General features: G+C 39.0%; 1 long non-coding RNA gene across 1 annotated transcript; it reads right to left on the bottom strand.

Annotated features, from left to right (window-relative positions):
• Positions 1-3761: 3761 nt before the first annotated feature.
• Positions 3762-7367, bottom strand: LOC124166893. The gene is made up of 3 exons (XR_006866526.1): positions 6521-7367; positions 6355-6426; positions 3762-4701 (listed from the first exon to the last, which is right to left on the bottom strand). It is a non-coding gene; the product is annotated as an uncharacterized LOC124166893 (long non-coding RNA).
• Positions 7368-7714: the final 347 nt, after the last annotated feature.

Here is a 7714-nt window from a genome sequence, read left to right as displayed (position 1 = left end):
TCTTCATCTGACATCATATAAGACTCGGGGTTGCATTTTCTCCACTTGGCAAGGGTCCCTCTTGGTCATTGTAGGTTCCTTTATTAGCTTGGAGGTGGCCTCATTGCCTTCATCCCTTACATTAATATCTGCTGAAAATGAAAGAACTTCAGCGGAATGGGAGGATAAAGCCTTTCGTTTTCCTCCCTGAAAACATACGACTGGACGTCCACCTGCACTGGCTAAACTGGAGCAGCATGTACATTATGCTGCATAAGGAATAGTTATAGATTACTTAAAATCAAGAATGTAAACCTAATAAACTTACTGGATAAGGATGATGTACCCTGCAAGCATTCAAGAACGTTTTTCGGAAAATATATTACTGTCTTGAGCCATTTTCCATCACGTTTTATGGAATCTATTGTTCACTCTTGAACGTTCATTCCACTTCCTCACGTATTTCCAAATAAATCCATTCAAGAATTCACTATGAAGATACAATGCTATCCTTTGCAAAATGCAATTTTGTAGCAATATATTTCGCCACATAAATGCTTTTGCATTAGATTTTTGCTTCCTACATTTCAATAGGATATCATGCAGCTGCAATTTCATTTCTTTGGGAGATATTTATACCTAAATTTTTACATAACTTAAAAAAGATCCTAAAATTAGATGGAATTAAAGAGAGAAATTTCGAAAAATATAAACGAAATAAAATGGAAAAGATGGTGTTCCAAGAAGGAAGTGTAAATGAGAAAAGAAGTCAAGTTACAAATAAAATCCGAAATTACGTGAAGTGAATTAAAGTTTTCAATCAAAAGAACAAAATGACCGTTAGCAAAAATAAAATAAGAAACCATTATTTGCAATGCAGTCAAAATAGAATATCAACGTTACTTCGACTAAAATAGATGCTTTTACAGTTGGATGTATGAATCTAACCAACACAGAAAAAAATCGAAGTATTCGGTTTTCAAGAAAAGCAACAGGAACACAACAAATAGAACCGTTCGGCATCGTAGCATAAGAACAACCAAATGTGAAAATGCATTTCAATATGAAATAGAAAATATTCCTGCGAATATCTAAGCCAAAAACCACTCCCATGACCACTCGGTAGACCTTTTGATAGGTATGGGAGGCTAGGAAGTGGAGGCCATGGATCATAGATGGGTCTTGCCTAGATAGAGATTTTTTTTGTTAATAAAAGAGACCGTTACCATACTTAAAGCACACGACGTTAGTCAATTCTCCGTAGTAGTATATGAAATGCAGTCAAAAGAAAGAAATCTCTCAGTGTACCTCTTTCAGTGCCCAGCGATTGCATAATAAGAGTCATTCGTAGCAATATTTATTAATTTTACTTTTTGGTGATCGTTTTCTATCACGATTAAATCTATTATCCAGATATAAAAGTGAATGTGGTCATATCGCATCCACACGCTTACTCTGTTGCCGTACTCTCCGCCGCCGCTAACCCTAACCGGAGTCGACCCCATGGACCACACGCATTGAACCAGAAAAGTTACTTAGTAAAATAATAATATAGCCGTCATTTTTTTCGCAAAAATTCTCATAAATGTCGAGTTATAAACAATTTGGCGTCAATTTACGTGTAATGTAAATGGTTAAAATGTAAATCTGTGACAAGAGAGTAAGGTATTATTAAGATGATAGTAAAAAAAATCAGCTGCAAGGTTTTGCAAGGATCCGAATAACAACCATTTTGTGCCTATCTGCCGCACGTGTGAGTGTCAACGCGCGAGTATCAGCTTAGTCTAGGCTCACGGTAAAATGTGTCTTCATTTCATTGACGAGGATTACAAAAAAAGAATTTTCATTTTATATATTATTTTCTATTTTATAACTGCCCAAAAGTACCATATGGAGCAATAAAAAAAATTGGTTTTCAATGTTGAGCGCATTCGTGATGCTGGGACAGGAGGAGGAAAATATTTTGGTCAAGGGAGTGGTTGCCACGCAATACTAGGTGATGCTCGTGCCAAGGGAGATAATTTGTCGACGAAGATGGAAAATGGTTGGCTCAGATTAAGCATAAAATGGCAATGGAGGTTCTACTAATGTAAGTCTAGAATACCTGTTTCAGTGAGCTCAGTTTCAAGAACCTTTTGCAAGGAATAATTATTAATTAGCCCAACATATGGAAAACTTATAGCAGATTGAAATTGTGACGGAAAAAAACAGAGAAGTACAGACTGATACAAAATAAAATAATTTTCCTTGAGAAAATATGGACGGATGTAATTCATGTACGGTTGTTTGAGGTACCTATAATTAGTATATCCCGAAATAATGAGAAAAAGCCAGTAGCACAGCGAAAAACAGAAATATAAATCGTGATGCAAAAAGCGCTTCAGGAAAACAAAGTAAAGCATAAACATTAGAATAGAATATATTGGACACGTAAGCTATTGAAAAGAAGCTAAAATATTCCACTTAATTATTTTCTTCAAAAATTTTCAATTATAAATGACACACTAACAACGTCTCGCCTCAAATTACATGATTAATTTCATTCATTTGCGGGGGACCAAAAGGGTTCTCTAATATCCATTGATCTACAAGCTCTAGGATCGATTATCTCTGGCAGAAGAGCCTCCTTGTAGAAAATAAAACAATTTTTGTTCCATTTTCTCCGACCAAAATTCGTCATCCCGTAAAATTCTGGTATAGCGGCAATCTTGCCTCGTCCATACCACGAATTCACAGAATGGCGCACCTGTGGCATGCAATTGACCTTGCACCTGATAATGGTAATTATGAATTTTTTTTAACTGAGAGTTTTTGTCAAGACAAAAGCACTTAATAGTTTTTGCTGCATCTTCCAATGTTAAATTTTCCGCCGACTTGGTACATTTCAATTCAATAATGCCACCGTCATCGGTTATGCCATCCGGAGAAGCGGCAAGGAAACATTGATTTAGGTCAATGAATAATCCCGATGGCGATACTCGACGTCCTGAGATTTGCTCGTACTTCCTTATCGCTTCCTTTTCGTGCATCTTCCCATACTGAGTCGCTTCATTGGTGAACTTAGTGCTGTACAGAAGGCGTTTCACAATCGGGACCCATTTACTTGTCGTGCGCCTTTTGCAGATAATACCGAAGTTGGACGACGATAGGCGATTCTTCCTCTTCCCACCATCTTTCCTGCTCCGATTGACCCTGAGTTTCTTTCTCCAGTCTATTTCTTGAAGCTGGATTAACTTCCAATGATTTCATTAGTGCGGCCGCTTCTCTCTGCAATTCTTCGTTGTCCATGTCCACATTTCACCATAATCAGCTCCATCATTCTTCTTTGAGAGATTTTTTTTGTTTATAAACGCCTTTCTTGGCTAAACACCTCTGCACTGCTTGTACACGCCGAAGTCTTCGCTGGTAAGTAAATTTAAACACCTTGTGGGGACTTTTTCCACTGAGAACTTACCAAGCTGAATACCTCCACATAGGCCAACCTGGAAATCGAGACCAGAACCATAAGCCCTGTGTTGGTATGACCCCCTTTTTCTCCTGTTCACTTGTTTACCACCGGAAAATTTGGCCACGAGTGACATAAAATTATCCGCATGATTACTAGTGTCGTTGGTAATTAACTGCCCTGATTTGCGCACAAGCGGCTTCAACGCCAACTCAATTTTTTCTAGGCCAGCATTTTCTTCGGCACTGAAAGTCTTCAGGTGCCTGTCAGCAGCTTCGCAAAAGTAATCCCGGCATTGTGCGTGACTCCCAAACACATGCTTAGGCCCATTTTTCAAGTCATTAATTAAGGATTCAACGCTATTTCCTGTTGTAGAATTATGCGCAATGGCTCCGCGAGCTGCTTTTTTTAATCGCAGAATTTTTTGTCTCGTTAAAATGGCTTTTAAATCGGGCCCTTCGTCAACAATTTTAAATAAAGCTTTGGTGTAGCACTTCACAGCATGATTAGCGCATTCCATTTTTTTTGACATGTCTACCTTATGGAACTAATTTCCTCACTTTTTTCATTACAGTGGAGTCGCCATCTCCAATAAGGTAATGATACTCCAAACCATGCAGCTTCATGCTAGATCTAAATGCATTGACAACCTTATCGGCTTCCATAGCCCCCGAGGAGGAATTCCAATTTTTATAGCATTTCTCACGAGTAGTCGATTCCCCTATTTTTTCTAAATAGGCGCACATGGAACAATATTTATTTCTAACATCCAAGTGAAGCAACCTTTTAGTGCGATGCCCAATCACACATTTATCAGCCTTACCTATCCTAATTTTTCTTCGCATTTTCCGAAGGTTGCCTTGTCTATACTACGCATTCCTATGGTAGAGAATGCCTCCTCTAAGTTGGCATGCCCTCCTCCTGTTGACATAAACCCCCAAACTGCACTGTCTGCAATTTTTAAGGAAGTATTTACGTTTTCCCCAATTTTCTCCTCAGTTTCCACATCTTGGTGGCTGGGTTCGCTAAATACTGTCCTTTTCAATTTACAAAAAGGACACTGAAAATCCAAGCGCCAAACAAGAGATTTTGTGGACGTAGACAATAGTCTGAAATATCCATTACTGCTTAGTAGGCACGTCGTTCGATGGAATTCAAGAGATCGAATTTCTCTCAAGAAATGCTGTCTGTCAACGATAAATCTCCCATTAATCAGGCTGATTGCTGAATCAAGACCCGGATTATGCACTTCTTCTGTACTTAAGTCCAATGAGTCCCTGAAATACAAAACAAATCCATATGTATTAAAGCAATAGTAAGTACTATATGCAGCAATTATAGCATATAAAGCAGCTTAGAAAATTATAAACTAAGGGTGTGCTGCAATTCCCAGATGGAATTATATCATTGAAATAACGTAATTAATTAACTTTGAGTTCAGCACGCCAAATGCTCAAAGCTACAGCGAACGTGAACGGATTCAAGGTATTTATTAACCTGGGGTAAAAGTATTCTTCTTCAGAAGGTGATGTATCCCGAGAGTATTCTGTCCATCGTGCAGCGAAACTATACGAATTTTCGTCTCAAATAACCTCTAGGGAAAAGCTTTCATTGAATCTGGCGCAAGACAATACTTCATAAAGGCGTCTTGGATGGGTTTGAACTAGTAGTGAATTGTACTTAATTGCCAAATTTTTAGCCATAATTAACAAGGCTAAAATATTATTTTCTAGCAGTGTCCCTTGTGCATGATTGTGTCCGCTAGAAACGAAGTCTTTATCACACAGAAAATAAGGATTCTTCATTGCGTTTAATTTGCATCAAACTTGCTAGCAAAAGCATACGATGTAATTTATTCATCCCAAATAAAATGTATTCATGTATGTCATCTAGCGTGTCAAAAGTATTGTGAAAATTATTTCCCTCTTTGCATTTCAACCTAACTCCGATCGTGTTGTCAAGTTGGACTAGCCTTTACGTGGAACGAATCCTCATAACAAGACGCTCTGAGCCATTCATGTAACATGATCCCACACTCCGGAATATGAGCTGGAGTTTGGATCAGGTGTGTCGACTGCCTGACGCCAGTCCCCCTGCCCTCGCTATTTCCCCTCTCAGTTCGAGCGGCCGCTGCCGTTGCCAGCCCTAGTGCGCAGTGAGACTCACATGCCGGATAAATGGGAGGATATGTGGTCCGTGTGGTCGCGCAAGGCTCGTGCGAAGTGCGGTGTGTGTGTGTTAGGAAGATTGGTCTTTGTCTCTATAATTTGAAGCATACAACAGCGGGATGGACTAAAATTAAAATAAAAGATACTTAATTTGAGTGGAAGGAAATTTTATCTTTATCTTCTTATTTGACAGGCCAACCCGCGGAAAAACATAGATTTTCGCTAAATTGTCGTCTGCGCAGTTAAATTTGTCTCAAGATCAAATATGAGACTTTAAATGAAGAATATCAGACCTCAGCGGAGGCTACTTTGAACTTGGTACGCGAAAAATTAAGTTTTTCCTTCAATAATATCGGAAGCGTAGAACATAGAGAGAATTATCAACCAATCTATTTTCGTCCGCCCTATACACCTCCCAAATCCCGTCTATTCCAAAGCTTCACAAAAGGAAGTCCGAATACGATTACCATGCGTTATAGAAAATTAAGTATTACTCAGGACATAAATTTATTTTACGGATATTATTTCTAAAGAACTTTACGGAATATGAGCCTGTTTACCGTAAAGAAGTGGAATTCTAAGAATAATTCTAAGAACATCCTTTGGAACTTAGATATGGTACTTATTCTACAGCAACAAAGTCGATTTTCTTTGATTGGGGTATGTGATTTTGTAATGGAGAATGATTTCATTAGTATTAGAAAAATTCGTATTTAAACTATTACTCAAAGAAAAAATGTGAAATAACAGCTGTATACTTACATTAAGCCTTCAGAATTCAAATGATGAGTTGGGTCTAAATATTATGGATTATCTACAGTGGTACTTAATTTCCTGAAAAGTCGGTGGATAAACGTTAATAAATATTAAAAATTGGCTACAAATAGATAATAATATATGCATTGTATTGCCATATCTGAATACTCACTTCACTCGCCACTTCCTGATACTTTATGCTGACCTCTTCTTCCTCTTTGCCGACAGGAATAAGGCTCCCTTTTTGCTGCGTCGATAGTCCCTCTTAGAATTAGTAGTTTCCATCGATAAGCTTTCTTGTTTGACTCAGGCAAAACCAAAATTCAACAATGAAAAAAATTAGCGTCGCATGGGCACGATCGAAGAAAGTGCGACCAGAATCCCCAGCCGAAGAAATCGAAACTCGATAACTCTCTCGGAGTTGTCTAGAAGTGACAAGATCACACGACTGCAAGATGCTACTTCTTATCCTGTGCGCTCCTGAGTCGTTCGTTACCTCCCTTTAAGTCCATCAAGCAGCTCAAAGCTTCGAAGAAAGAGGGAGGACGCTCCTTCCCCTACCCGACCCCTCCCCCTGCCGTGCTACCGCTGCCTCCCCTTCCTCTTGCCGAGCGATCAAGTCCTTCTAGTACCCTCACCTCGCCGCAAGCGACGCCCTACGACGGCTCCTGTTTTAGTCATTATTATTCGGCAATTTATGACTTAATGCATGTGTATTTCTTGGTTTTAAAACTCGCAATTGACTATTAACGTAGCTGGGTATTTCCCGTTGTGATTGGTTTTTGCTTAACACAATGCGTTCACTTAATTCCTACGTGTTAAAATTGCAATTTCCACTTTATGTAAATTTGGATAAGCTAGGGAGAACATATACATTAACTTTTATGCAATGGCGAAAATTTCACTCCGATATTTTCATTATCACCGCTTAAATTAGAAAACGCGTTTACCGGGCAATCACCTTTCGCCTTAATTACGAACCACCCGAATCTTATACCGAGTGCATAGGGTGGATTCCCACCCCTTGGGTCCGGGGCCATACCTCCATACAAGGCAGTGATCTTTTTCACTGAAGTCCCGATATGTAATTGCGTGCTGCATGAAGACAGCTTTACATATTGGACTCCGTCTGTATGATGGGACGTTAAACTTTGATCCGTCTCCCACGATAAATTTCTTATTGCTGGTTACCTGAATGGGAAACTTGGTTAATGGGAAACCGGTCAAGCTAATCGTAAAATGGGTTTTGTTAAAAGAATATTAGGAAAGTGCGACGACAAAGTCATAGAAATTAGCTACTTTTCCCTTGTTAGACCACATTTAGAGTTCGCTGCCAGTGTTTGGGGCCCTCATGAAACAGGCTTAA

Source organism: Ischnura elegans, chromosome 10, assembly GCF_921293095.1.
Source record: "Ischnura elegans chromosome 10, ioIscEleg1.1, whole genome shotgun sequence".
NCBI classification, from domain to species: Eukaryota; Metazoa; Arthropoda; class Insecta; order Odonata; family Coenagrionidae; genus Ischnura; species Ischnura elegans.
The sequence above is the reverse complement of the archived record's forward strand: the minus strand, read 5'-3'. Positions and strand labels throughout refer to the sequence as shown.